The sequence below is a fragment of the Carassius carassius genome, chromosome 4 (assembly GCF_963082965.1).
Source record: "Carassius carassius chromosome 4, fCarCar2.1, whole genome shotgun sequence".
NCBI lineage: Eukaryota > Metazoa > Chordata > Actinopteri > Cypriniformes > Cyprinidae > Carassius > Carassius carassius.
Window position 1 is genome coordinate 21,018,017 of NC_081758.1, and position 15,530 is coordinate 21,033,546.

The window sequence follows — 15,530 nt, forward strand, 5'->3', positions numbered from 1 at the left end:
GGGACTTTAGGCTAGTACTCGGTGTGTTTCTACCACAGGAGCCAGGATCTAAACAAAGTTCCAGGTAAAAAAATTGCCCCTCAGGAAGTCCCTGCTCACGAGGTAGTACATTTTCATCAAGAGACTACAGCAGACAGTCAGGACTGCTGAAAGGATTATTTTTGCCCCTGTGCCCAGCCTCCAAGATCTTTACATCTCCAGAGTGAGGAAAAGGGCAAGAAAATCACCTTGGACCCCTCACACCAAGCCCATTTTCTCCTCAAACTGTTGCCTTCTGATCAGCGCTACAGAGCACTGACCACCAGAACAGCCAGGCACAAGAACATTTTTCCCGCAGGCTTTATTCAACCTGAACAATTAATTTCAGAATTATACAACATCCATCACAACTAACATAGTTATCCAACATATTTATACTAAACTGCATACTTGCAACACACCCAACTGAGAGAAAAAACTACAGGTCCACACCCTATGCATAACCCTCCACCTCCACTTCCTTTCCTCAGTCTCCCCCTCTCTCCCCTCATTAACATCCAAACACAGGACACTACAGAAATCACTGAAACCACCTTTCTTAATCAGAGTTTATTACAATGCATCAATTCATATGTCGTTTAAAAGGTCTCTTTGTGTTGCTAAAGGGGTCTCATTCTCTTAACAGTAGAACAGGTAGTGATAAATATTGTAAACAGTCTACTCCCAGGTCTTTCACACAAATTATATCCTGTATGTAAATGAAATACAGCCTCCCATAGAAACCAAAGTAATTCACTAGAAACCACCAAAGGTGATATGCTAAAACCCTGCAATAAATAAACAATACCATTTGGTAAAGTTGGGGTTCTTCTGGATATTTAATTGTACATTTGTTGTACAGTTGTACTCAGTTGAATTAACTATGGGAGGCTAGTCATAGTACTTGTCATAACTGCTGGTTATTGTCTCCACTTTAATTAAGTTGTACGTATAACAGTCGGGGGGCTAGACAGACAGTGCTAGCATAACCGCTGATTATTGTTTGAGCTTTATTTAAGTTGTACATAGTTATTTTTAACTATCGGGGCTAGACAAATAGTACTAGCAAAACCACTGATTATTGTTTTGAGATTTATCTAAGTTGTACATGGGTAACTGAGGGGGACTATACAGAAACACTCTTTAAAAGAATGGTAAGCATGGGCAACCTATTAAATAGTATTAGTCATAACCTCTGGCTAATGTTTATACTGGCGAGTTTGTGATCTTCAGGCACACTTAGAATGGCTGTTGTGAGGCACCCTGAGCGACATAGATTCCTAATGAACAAGTAAATATAAAGAGTAAAACATTATGATTTAACATCCACTTAAATTTAATGAGTAACAAATATCTCTACTAACCCTTTTCAATTTTTGGAGTCAAATGAATAAAAGAGGTAAAACATATAAGAAAATGTGTTTATTTGAATATTATTGCATTGTATAAAAGGAAAGACAGCAACACGCAAGAATCCTTCTACTGGATCATTGGCTACTGCCATTGGACCAGTGGGCAGACCTTACAGTGTGTAAGTCATAGACTGTATAAAAACAGGTGTAAACATAATTGGTAATAAAGCTCTTCTGATTCCAAGGTCTGGAACTTTCGTGGGCGGGACTTGGGTGCTAAACATGCTGATTGGTTGAGTTCATACAGCATTGTGATTTCAACCACCATTTATTCAGATAATTTTCTAAATATTACTGTTATTGTGTCGTGAAATGTAGTTTTAAAAGTATTTCAGGCGAGAATGTGGTTGTTAAAACTCAAATATGCGGTTTATTTATAAAAACAGCACCTATTTAAAAAGGTCTTTTGACCAATTTTAGAGACGGACAGCTCCACGTGATCAGTGGCAGCTCAGTGCTCATGTTTACCGATGAGAGCAATCTTGACTTGGCTAGTCCTTCTGACATTGGCCACTTGCTCTAATGTCTCTTTAGTGGTTAAACATAAAATATTATTTGTTTTGGGTAAATCTAACAGGTAATATTTGGTCTTTATACAGTTTATCTATATGTTAAAATGAAAATAAAAAGAGGCAATTGATATAATATTTAGTTTTATTGTAATGCAGGCTTTATATTTACACATTTCCCTGAACTACATTTCTGCTGCTATTAATATGTTTAAATGAAAACGAAAGTAGGCAAAGTCAAAGTCACCTTTATTTATATAGCGCTTTAAACAAAATACATTGCGTCAAAGCAACTGAACAACATTCATTAGGAAAACAGTGTCAATAATGCAAAATGATAGTTAAAGGCAGTTCATCATTGGATTTAGTTATGTCATCTCTGTTCAGTTAAATAGTGTCTGTGCATTTATTTGCAATCAAGTCAACGATATCGCTGTAGATGAAGTGTCCCCAACTAAGCAAGCCAGAGGCGACAGCGGCAAGGAACCGAAACTCCATCTGTGACAGAATGGAGAAAAAAACCTTGGGAGAAACCAGGCTCAGTTGGGGGGCCAGTTCTCCTCTGACCAGACGAAACCAGTAGTTCAATTCCAGGCTGCAGCAAAGTCAGATTGTGCAGAAGAATCATCTGTTTCCTGTGGTCTTGTCCTGGTGCTCCTCTGAGACAAGGTCTTTACAGGGGATCTGCATCTGGGGCTCTAGTTGTCCTGGTCTCCGCTGTCTTTCAGGGATGTAGAGGTCCTTCCCTGAAAGACAGCGGAGACCAGGACAACTAGAGCCCCAGATAGTAGTATTTGATATCATATTCCTTCTTATTATAAATACACAGTGAGGAAAATTGCAGTAGCCAAGGCGAGCTCACTGATGTTATCAACTGCTGCTGTTTGCAGAATTACCAGATTTGCGTCGTCCCGTCTGCGGGAGATCACACTCTCAAGTCAAACTCGAGTCCAAACTACCGAGGATGCAAGTCCGAAATTTGCATAATTTGTATTGAGAAACGCACGCATATCTACGTCAACAGACTATTTGCCTAATCTTCATATTATTTTTGACCATGGTGGAAACGCAGACAGCAACAGGTCTGGGGGGAAAATAATTTATTGGAGAAAAGGTTTCTGGTACAGTTGTTTCGGGTAATTTCAGTGGAAATGCGGCCTATACTTTAAAAAGTGACATTTTATCTTACTAAATTTTGTGTTTTGCATTACTATATTTTTTCCACATAGGACTGCAAGACTTCACAGGGGTGGCAGAGGGCCCCTTTTCACACCTGAACAGGAGGAGGCTATTTGCACCATGATTGTAGAAAACAATGCCATAAGACTAAGGGAAATAAAGAGTATACCATTATAGAGGACAACAACATCTTTGAAAACATCCAAACAGTCTGCATCTCAACCAGTGACAGGGTGCTGAAAAGACACCAAATGAATATGAAGCAGCTGTACACTGTTCCGTTTGAAAGAAATGGTGAAAGAGTAAAGAAGCTGCGCTACCAGTATGTACAGGTAAAACATGTATGAGCATGCAGCAACTGTACCTCACAGTAAACAGTACAACATCGTATAGTGATAAACAGTACAGTAAGTGTGAACTTTACACATTTTCAATGGCTGTAGAAAAGAAGATTCAATATGTGCTGTATACATTTGATGTAACTGTATCTTGGCCAAAATGAAAATGCATGTAATTCATAAAACTCATTTTGTGTCTTCTGGATATAGCATATAAATGGAACTGGAAGCAAGTGAGCCATCTACATGGATGAGGCTGGCTTCAACCTAACGAAACACAGAAGGTGTGGTCAAAATATCATTGGCCACAGAGCTACAGTTGATGTGCCAGGCCAATGGGGTGGGAACATAACCATGGGTGCTGCTATCTCTGAGAATGGTGTGCTTACACATATTCCCTCATTGGGCCATACAATAGAGTGTCTTGTCACCTTTTTAGACACTGTTTACAGGGATCTCATCCCTCATCCCTGAACAAGAGAGGGGTTGGGATGACCTGGAGATGACCTGCCAAAGTACATGATAGTTTGGGTTTGCAGCCCACAACAGGATGCTGAGTTCCTCTTACCCTACTCTCCATTCCTTAACCCCATTGAAGAATTTTTCTCACCATGGTTATGGAAAGTATATGATCGCCAGCCACATACACAGATGACCCTTTTGGCTGCCACTGATGCAGCATGTGATGACATCACAGCAGATGCCTGCAGAGGCTGGATAAGACACCCTAAAAGATTCTTTCCACCCTGCATCGGAAGAGAAGATATTCATTGTGATGTGTATTAGAATTTGTGGCCCAACAGACCGGAATGTCAGGATGTGTAGGAACACTGCACTGTAATTCTTACAGCACTGCATGTACAGTTTTCCCTAAGGAGATTGTCCTACGTTCACATTTCTACTTTAGTTTCTTTTTTTTTCTTTGAGCTATGCAGTGATATTTTTACTTTCTATAGCACAATAACATGGTCTGTCAACAAATTACAGTACAAACAGTAAAAGCGTAAATGTTAATCTTGTCTAGTCCAGCACAGGTCCTGCGTACTTCACTCTCCCCGTAGCACTTGATCCACCAGTATGCTTACACGTGAGGATCAGCGCCCCTCTTTTAATGAGAGGTTTAATCTTTTTCAGGCAGATTGAAGATAATGCTGTCACTGATTATCACTGGCAGCGACAGACTTTAATGTGTCTTGGCCATGCCCACAGTAAAGCTGTGCTCATGGGGGCAGGCTGTTCCCACTGTAAAATACTTTGAGAGGAACAGGACAGAGTCAGGTTTTTAGCTGGGCACATCCTGCAAGCTCAGCGTGTGCCCCAGCTAACTACTGCTGAGACAGCGGACCCACATTTCTCCTCTCCCTGCAATCACGAATGTCAGTTCCATGTCCCTGCATGGCGAAAAGCCATTATCAGTAAAAATGGAACCTCTTGCCACTAGGCTTTTGGCTTGGAAAGCAATCCCTTGCATGTCAAGATGGATTCTAAAAGTCATAGAATCAGGTTACCTGCTGCAGTTCACTCATAGGCCGCCTTGTTTCAGAGAAGTGGTTCAGACTTCAGTGCGGGACAGAGAAGCTCATGTTCTTTGGTCCGAAGTAGAAAACAATGCTTGCAAAAGGTGCAATAGAAATGGTCCCATTAGTTAACAGTGAGTCAGGTTTTTAAAGCCACTACTAACTCATTCCCAAGAAAGATGGCAGGGCTCAGACCAATTCTCGATCTCAGATATCTGAATTGTGCTCTCATGCAATGGCTGTTCTGAATGTTAACTTTAAAACAGATCAATGCGCAAATATGCCCAGAGCTGATTCAGCAGCTGTCTGCAGCCCCCCTGGCAAATATCTCGCAAGCGGAGGGCAAGATTTGGCATCCCCAGCCACAGCTGTGCAGCCTTAATGTTTAGCCCCTCGATGGGAGTCTAGCCAGCAACAGCAATAGTCACTAATACCATTCTAGAGGCCAGCGCTCCATCTACAAGACAACTTTACGCCCTTAAATGGTCAGTGTTCTGTGACTGGTGTTCAGCACAAAGTTTGGATCCCGATTCTTGTGACTTGTCCCACATAATCTTCCTCCAGGAGTTGTTGGACAAGTTTACACTGCAAAAAATTATGGTGGAATCTGCTGTGCCAGCCGGCCAAGAGTATGATGTCATAAATAAGTGAAAGCAATGTGTGTTACTATGGTAATACAGGTTGCATGTATTTTAGTAGTACTGTGTATTTTAACGTGCATAAATGTGTTTTAACAGCATATATTAGTTCTGTGAAACAAAGCAAAACCAATTTTTCCAGAAGAAACAAAGCAACCTCAGCGTCCGATCGCAGGCCTTCCCGCTCCTTGAGGTCTCTCCAGCGCTGGAAAGCTGATCCGATATTTACACAGGTCCTACTTGCCTTATCGTAAGCCTTCACCACTGCTCGCTCACTAAAACATTTGCACGATTTTACACCATTTAAAAACAAGAACAAATTAAAGAGACAAATTCAGTTCTTGCAAGCTGTTTTGTGTGACACACAGAAATGTGTTACATTGTTACCCTAACAATGATTGCACCTGCAGGACACTCACTACCTGTTCATCCCCTAGAATGGACACATACAGGTCCTTCTCAAAAAAATTAGCATATTGTGATAAAGTTCATTATTTTCCATAATGTAATGATAAAAATTAAACTTTCATATATTTTAGATTCATTGCACACCAACTGAAATATTTCAGGTCTTTTATTGTTTTAATACTGATGATTTTGGCATACAGCTCATGAAAACCCAAAATTCCTATCTCAAAAAATTAGCATATCATTAAAAGGTTCTCTAAACGAGCTATTAACCTAATCATCTGAATCAACTAATTAACTCTAAACACCTGCAAAAGATTCCTGAGGCTTTTAAAAACTCTCAGCCTGGTTCATTACTCAAAACCGCAATTATGGGTAAGACTGCTGACCAGAAGGCCATCATTGACACCCTCAAGCGAGAGGGTAAGACACAGAAAGAAATTTCTGAACGAATAGGCTGTTCCCAGAGTGCTGTATCAAGGCACCTCAGTGGGAAGTCTGTGAGAAGGAAAAAGTGTGGCAAAAAATGCTGCACAACGAGAAGAGGTGACCGGACCCTGAGGAAGATTATGGAGAAGGACCGATTCCAGACCTTGGGGGACCTGCGGAAGCAGTGGACTGAGTCTGGAGTAGAAACATCCAGAGCCACCGTGCACAGGCGTGTGCAGGAAATGGGCTACAGAGAAGCAGCACTGGACTGTTGCTCAGTGGTCCAAAGTACTTTTTTCGGATGAAAACAAATTTTGCATGTCAAGTACCCACAGTCAGTGATGGTCTGGGGTGCCATGTCAGCTGCTGAAAAGCTTTATGGAGATGAAGATTTCATTTTTCAGCACGACCTGGCACCTGCTCACAGTGCCAAAACCACTGGTAAATGGTTTACTGACCATGGTATTACTGTGCTCAATTGGCCTGCCAACTCTCCTGACCTGAACCCCATAGAGAATCTGTGGGATATTGTGAAGAGAAAGTTGAGAGACGCAAGACCCAACACTCTGGATGAGCTTAAGGCCGCTATCGAAGCATCCTGGGCCTCCATAACACCTCAGCAGTGCCACAGGCTGATTGCCTCCATGCCACGCCGCATTGAAGCAGTCATTTCTGCAAAAGGATTCCTGACCAAGTATTGAGTGCATAACTGAACATAATTTTTTGAAGGTTGACTTTCTTTGTATTAAAAACACTTTTCTTTTATTGGTCGGATGAAATATACAAATTTTTGGAGATAGGAATTTTGGGTTTTCATGAGCTGTATGCCAAAATCATCAGTATTAAAACAATAAAAGACCTGAAATATTTCAGTTGGTGTGCAATGAATCTAAAATATATGAAAGTTTAATTTTTATCATTACATTATGGAAAATAATAAACTTTATCACAATATGCTAATTTTTTTAGAAGGACCTGTACATACAAGATCACTTAAAAATACATGATACTGTATCTTGGTGAATATCATTGAAAACAGTCATTTATGTCTCAAATTAACATAAACTGTTGAGAAATGAATTGGATGTTGATCATTATATTGGATTTGTGCATTAAATTGATTCCATTTACTAGTGGCTGTCTGTCTGAGCAATGAGCGATTTTCTCTTTTTGATGGATTAATATATTTATTACATTTAGATTTACATTTATTAGTTTGGCAGATTCTTTTATCCAAAGCGACTCACATTAGGACAATGGAAGCAATCAAAATCAACAAAAGAGAAATGATATACAAGTGTTATTACAAGTCTCAGTTAGCATAATGCAGAAATATAATAATAATTATTATTTTTTTTTCATATTAATAATATATAATATAGAATTAATCCACCAAATATTTTTTTTTTAATGAAGACTATACAATTTTATTTTACAGTCATTGCATTGCATCTACATTTTTGCACAAAGACCTACAAACCTGCTTTTTTGTTCAATCATTTGTAATTTGCTTATTGTGAAATGTATCTGGTATTGAAAACGTTACTGTCATGATAAGGTTTTTTTTCTTTTTTTTAGAATACAAAAAAGCATGGGTCTATAGACACTATATTACAAATTTTAGCCTCTAGTCAAAGATTACTCTTGCTGCCGCATTCTGATAAGCTGCAGAGGTTTGATAGAACTGCCTGGAAGAAATTAACAACATTAACCAATGACATGTACGTGTGTGTGTGTGTGTGTGTGTGTGTGTCTGTGTGTGTGTGTTTGTGTTTGTGTGTGTGTGTGTGTGTGTTTAGTTAAGAATTTAATTTAATACATCAGGTCTTTATGGCTCATATATGCAATGTAAACCATCCTAAAAATGCCTGCTGTGTTATGTTTGACATTGACATTTTAACACAAAAATGTAAAATAATAATAATAACAGTATTAGTAGTAGTAATAGTAATAGTAATAGTAATAATAATAATAATAATAATTATAATATTTAATGCTAAAATTTATGAGGTAGAGAGAGTTATTATTTGTGCCCTAGTAAGATAGAAAATATCAATAAATACATTTTCTGAAGTCTCTTAATGGTCTTGCCCTTTTTAGGGTTAAATCTATTAAAAAAGTTGCTTTTTAAAAATGAAACAATGACGGTGACATAACCCATTCAAATCTAAAATGTTCTGTTTTCTGAGAAGAGAAAAACTTTGCAAGGATTTGTAAAAGGTTTTTGCACATTCTGCTTTGCATTTCATGCCCTTTGGTTTTTGCATTTAGCTGATATTTTTATTTAAACTGACATAGAAATGAGGAACATCACAAGTGATTTACATTTAATCTTTTAGCAGAGGCTTATATCCAAAGTGACTTACAAATGAGGGCAATAGAAGTAATAAATTTATCAAAGGAGCAACTATATATAATATTTATGTGTGTGTGTGTTTGTGTGTTTGTGTGTGTTGTCTAACACAGTACACATAGCAAGTTTTTTCATGATAAATAATTAAAGTAGATAGAAATAAGATGCAGTGTTATTCTAGTGATAGAGCTAGTGTTAGAGGACTTAGTTGAGGCAGTGTTAGAGGGCAAGCATATTGAGGGCACATAAGTCTGAAGTAGTTATTTTTAGGTTAAGGGGTACAGAGCCAGTGGTTGTTTTGTAAGCAACAGTGATGCCAGGTTGATCCAAAATGAGCGGGTGCCTGCGGTCGCCCGCGGTTACGGGTCATCAAAAAATATTTTTAATGATATTCGGGTCGCGGTCGGTCGGGTCCTTTGAAATAAAAATGCCAATTAAACCTTTGTCATTTATATAGTACTAGACACATTTTTGAAATACATAGGCCTACACTTTATTGGCTGAATAACTGGCATGAAGATGACGCACAAGCTCAGTCTGCACGTAGAGATGGAGGCGGCGAAGAAGACTGCATGGGGAGCAACATCGCTGGTTTTGGTAAAACATGATTTTGAGACTTCAAGTTTTGTTTTATAGAAAACTCTTTTTAAAAGATTTTCGTTTTGTATAAATTGTATCTTGATTTTGATCAATGTTTTATCAATCAGTTGCCCGTATTTAGTTGCCCAGATCACTTGCATTGCAAGTCTTGGTCACTTGCACTGCGGTCTTGGGTGACGGGATGGGGGGCTTATGATATTAGACTTCGTAGCCTATAATAAAGATAATGAATTTCAAACCTTAACTAAACACATTTTTATTCAAAGATCAGCAGTGTGTCATTAGTCTGCCACAAAAAACAACAACATTAAAATCATGAACTCAAATGTCATTGTAAAAAAACAACAACAAAAAAACAATGACTGTTGTAACAGTGCGTAAATCAGACCTTTCTGTAACGCTAACGCTAATAAGCTTAAACGAAAATAACGAAATAATTGTGTAGCGGAGTATTTTTTTGTACACAGAGCCGCGAACTGTCAATCAGTCCTGTACGCGTGCATCATTAAGCCTGGAACACACCAGAAGCCGACGGTCGGCCGTCGGGCAGTTTTTGTGCGTCGGCCGACTAAGTTTCCTCAGTGTGTTCCGCACCGTCGGCTGAAATTGGTCCTCATCGGCTTTTCTTCTGCCGATTCGACATGTTGAATCGGCGTCGGGCTGTCGGTGAAAGAGGGAACTCTGATTGGCTGTTCAGCTTACTGAACGAGTCAATGGACGAGAATAATAGCAAGAGCAAAGTCAAAACGGTACAGATAGAGGCTGTTCTAATGATATGTCATCTTACCTGATTGTTCCTTGGCGAATATTTACTACTCTACTACTTTACTAGGCCTACTATTTTAGGATATTATCACGAGAGGAGTGGAATAAAGAAAGTGTTTAGCAGGATTAATATTCAAAACAGTAAGCACGCACTGCTTTGTTTACGGTTTGTATAACTTCAGCCGGCAGCGTCAGTTTCCCTTTTTGAATGACGAATATAGATGAATATATCTGCAGAAATAGACAGTTGTCTCATTTACACGCAGGCGCAGAACGCGCATTCTACCTAACACTCGACAGTAGTTCTCTCGTGTGTTCAAGTGCAGCTTTTTACCCCGACGCGAGGCGACAACACAGTTGGCTTTCATCAGCGCTAGTTCGTCGGCGTCGGCTTGGTGTGTTCCAGGCTGTATCCTCCTCGCAGCTGCAGCTACTTGCGCTCTCTTTAATCAAGCTTTAAAACAAATAGGGGACACAAACGTCGTATTGTCTTTGTGCATATAGATTAATTCGATAAATGAATATCTAAATTCGTGCCTACACTGTAACAAATTTCTGTTCATCATAGGTTCATCATTTTTCTGAACTTCATCGAAAGTCAAACCGCAGAAACGAGATTGTTGATAGTCTAATTTGAAGTGCCATTCCCGACATGTGGGAGCATATACTGTATAAAGATTTGTCTTCTCTGGCAACATTAACGTACATTTATAACATCTTCAGTTTGATTAAAGACTAACGTTTAGCATTGTTGAATAACATTAATTAGAAATTGTGTATTTGATCTATGTGGTGACCATAGACTGTATAAAAACAGGTGGTGACGTGTAGCCGTTTGAATAATCTCACTCCTTTTTTTTCTTTCTTTTTTTTTTTGCTTGCCAACGTTGGCGCCTGAAGAATCAGACATTTAAGCGGGCCGATTCGAAAGTTTTATTCATTCGAGAGTTTTATTCATGACACGTGGAAGCATAATAATATACTCGCACTGTATTAAGATTTTTCGAGGTCTTAACTTACTCGTATTTTTATTTACCATTTGGTTCATTTCTTGCAGCAAAGAGGCCTTAACAATCAATCCAGGTACATAAATTACATGAACTAGCATGTATACAATGTTTTTCAAATGCAAACAATGTTGTTTCTCTTCAGACACAATCCCTAGAAAGTGCACATAAAACGTGCAAACATTAAGACATTTTGTGCGTTGTAAACACATATGTACCGATATTACTCAAAACCTAAACCAGCTAACGTTAGATCTCAAAAGTGTGTATTGCCACACACTTTCTCTTATGAATATTGTACTTGTGATTTCTAAAAGTGTTTTTTCTGTATATTTTGTGTTACAGGAAACTTCCACCCAAGCAGACGTTGAGGCCCAGATTTCCCTGCCAAGCACTCTTAAGACTCATCATGCTCGGTAAGATCCCAGCACTACACATACACAATAGATCCCAATTTTAAGTATATATGTATATTAAGTGTTAAGTATATTTGTATCGATTCACTGTGTGTAAACAAGGTTTTACGTCATTTTGCACTTAGATTCCAAAAATCTCTAGTTGTCACTGATCCAATAGAAAAAATGAGGTCAATGCATGTATAAAGGCAAAAGGCTTTCAAAATGTCATTTTAAACGGTCACACTCACTCGTCCTGTGTAATCCATGTCTCCAGTATTCTGTTATATGATCAGGACTTTACAGACACCCAGATTTTTACTAAATGAAGTGCACAAATTCTGCACTGTGCATACATGTGCATACATGTGCAGGCTCACTACCTGGCTGTGCATTAGAGGATGTTATGGAAGTGAACTGTGTAGCAAAGTTTTTTTGCCAAACAGTAAACCATATCAGATTGAATGCTGTGCAATCTCAACTTAATTTTTTTAGGAGAGTCCATTCTGGGGGCAAATAGGTGGATGCTTTCCATCGAGGGCAGAGTTCTCCAACCAAATCCAACTGAGTGACCGTTCCAAATTCACTTCTGCTCTGGCTGTGCTTTTTGCATCATACTATATATTTAACATGGAATATCCTGCGGAGGCAACCACTACATTAGAATTTATCCAGAGGTAAGCACTTATTTGTTGTTGATATATTTTTGACTAGGAATGGGAACAAATATTTGAGTACTCACTCTTTAACCACCTACCTGATTAGTAAAATACTTCTCAAAGTGTTTATTTGGGTTTATATGGACTGTTGTGTAATTTTTAAACATCAAACTTTTATTTTAACTCACCATGCACATAAACTACTTGGTTTTTAGAGTACTTCTAAATTACTCAGAATTCCCATCTCTACTCTTCACACTTCCATTATTGTGCTCACTGTAATGAGCATATAAAATATCAAAACTTAAAATATTTATTTAAAAGACCATTTGTGAAGCTGTTTCATGACTAACGTCTATGAATGTTGCGATATGATTTTGTCAAAGTTTAGTAGACAGACAAATTGAAAGGTCGCGATGACCGAGATCACAGTCTTTGAAGATGAATCGTGCAGCTCTCTTGTATAATCTCTCTCTCAGCATCTAAGCAGGGCAAAGGCTTTTCGAAAGTGAAAGTGAAGTGACATTCGGCCAAGTATGGTGACCCATACTCAGAATTTGTGCTCTGCATTTAACCCATCCGAAGTGCACACACACAGAGCAGTGAACACACACACACACACACTGTGAGCACACACCCAGAGCAGTGGGCAGCCATTTTTTATGCTGCGGCGCCCGGGGAGCAGTTGGGGGTTCGGTGCCTTGCTCAAGGGCACCTCAGTCGTGGTATTGAGGGTGGAGAGAGAACTGAACATGCACTCCCCCCACCCACAATTCCTGCCGGCCCGGGACTCGAACCCACAACCCTTCGATTGGGAGTCCGATTCTCTAACCACCAGGCCACGACTTCCAGTGTGTTCAGTCTCATGTCTCTTCTACATGTCCACTCTGGATGTTACGACACTTTAATACTCATAGATAACGACACATTTCATCCTCTCTTGGAACTAAAGTGGCTAACTTCTGTCAACCTCATCTACAAGCAAGGACATAGATTTTAGATTCTGTAATAAAAAAAATTAAAAAACGATTTTAGAATCTATGCAATAGCTAGGTGAATCGATTTTTCTCTCCAGGCCCTAATATGTGTGTTTTAAGTAAGAGTTTTGGTTTATAGAGAAGTGGACATTGTATTACGTTGTATTACACGTTGATTGGCTAAATCAATTGATCCAATCAAACTTTTATATATTGTCAACCCATCTGTCTTGCTTATAAACCTTTCCATTAATAATTAATTTCTTCCACTGCAGGGTAGAAGACTCCAGCCCAGGAAATTGACTAATTCAGGCCCGTTTCTGAAGAAAAATACAGTTCTGGGAGAAAAACAACATTCAGGGACCAAATTTATACTGTTTGAAATCCTGCTGTTTTTAAATAATTTCATTTGCCTTTTATACATTCTAATTTTAACCGAACATTTTAATACATTTAAACAGGATTGATTTGTATGTTCAGAAAAGTGTTGTTGTATACAAAACGAAATGAAATGTTAACAAAAAAATGTTTACCTATTGAAGATTTTTTTTTTTGCTATGCTATTTTTATTTTATGAATTTAGAAATTAAAAGTGTGAAAAGTTATAAATAAATGGCATTTTTGTGGCAAAAACAGTATCTTCATTTTAAAGTACACAAAATTAATGCTGTAATCCTTATTACAGTAGTAAAATATATGAGGCGATGAAACACAGTACTGTGATTATTACTGTAAAAAAGTTTAAAGTTACTGCAATTAAGTTTACAGTAAGCATACTGTGAAATGAGCAGCCGGCGGGGGCTGATTGCAGGACGACTCAACCTCCAAGTTTTTAATGTTTATCAGACAATAACTACTCAAGATTTTGCTCAAGTATAATTTTCGGGACAATTAGGGCCAGATTCGGGACTGTCCCGAATTTTTCGTGACGTCTGGTCACCCTACTCTCCGCTCACAAGCTCTGATCGGAACAAACCCGAGCCTCAATGTCTGTTGACCTTGCAGAAACATACAAATAGATATAAGCAGACTAGACTATTTTAGTACAAATTATGAGCTTACTGATGATTTTTTTATAATTCTTTACAAAATTATAATATATTAAGTTTTTTTTTTTTTTTTTTTTGTTTCTTTTTGCCTAGTTAGTTTTGCCTACGTTCCTATGGCCCAATGACGATAAGATGAGCATTTACTGCTTTTTAAAAATGCGGATCAGGAAGCGGGTCGGGTAGGCCTACAATTTTTTATTTTTTTGTGGTCTGAGTTGTGGTGCGGATTATTAATACATTGACCCGCGCATCACTGGTAAGCAAACACCAATGCCTTGAAATTTTAGCAGCTATTGGTAGCCATTGCAAATTAATGAAAAGAGGTGTGACGTGCTATTATCGGCTTGTTAAAGACTACTCTTGTTGTCGCATTCTGGATTAGTTACCGAGGTTTGATCGAACTGGCTGGAAGACCATATTTATCATGACATATCTGTTGTAACTTAATAAATACTGATTTTATATAGACTGCAATGTTAAATATAAGACACAACCAAGGCTATGCTTCTCATGCAAATCCTTGCCTTTTATCATTCTCTTTAAGTTACCTAGTCTTTAAATTACATGCTCTAAATTAAATGCCCTACTCTTATCTTGTTAATGGAATTAAAACATTCAAGCCTTGTAAATGGCAAACAAAGACAAAAAGGGAACCAACAGAGAAATGTACTTTACTAAAGAGGTAAATTGACAGCTTGGTCCATAATTCAAGAGTCTTTTTTTAAAAACCCACGGATTATGTTTTGTGCTTGTTCTATGTGCTCCTGCATGGGTCCTGTTAAATTTATATGCACCTACATGATTTAACAGAACATCTTAGCCGTTATCTGACAGCAGCACTGATTAAATCTGTACCCGACCTCCCCTGCTAGACTGCAAATATAAACCTTACCTGAATACAATTAAATCTACATCAAGAACACACCAATTGATCAGGAAGTTTTAGAGTACTCCTGGCTTTTAAATTGATCATAACCACAGACAGATTCAATTTAATACATATGAAAGGTATAAACAAAATGAATATATATATATATAATATAAATAACATTGTTTTTTATTTAATTTAATATTTATATACTAACATTATTATCTGTAACCATTTGACCCACAGTCTACACCATAAATGAGAGTGTAAATATTTTCCCACCTGTTATATCTTCAACACGGTTAATCTGTGAAAGCCTTCTGTTTGGCCATGTCATTTTCTATTTGCAAATGCATCAGGGAGGCCATGCAGTTCAAAGAGGCTGTGTTAGGATGTGTTAAGCAAGGGC

The 15,530-nt window shown here is 38.3% G+C and overlaps 1 long non-coding RNA gene across 1 annotated transcript; it reads left to right on the top strand.

Annotated features, from left to right (window-relative positions):
- The first annotated feature begins 11,228 nt into the window (after positions 1-11,228).
- LOC132130309 (uncharacterized) lies at positions 11,229-13,788 on the top strand. The gene is made up of 3 exons (XR_009428696.1): positions 11,229-11,589; positions 12,064-12,245; positions 13,480-13,788. It is a non-coding gene; the product is annotated as an uncharacterized LOC132130309 (long non-coding RNA).
- Positions 13,789-15,530: the final 1,742 nt, after the last annotated feature.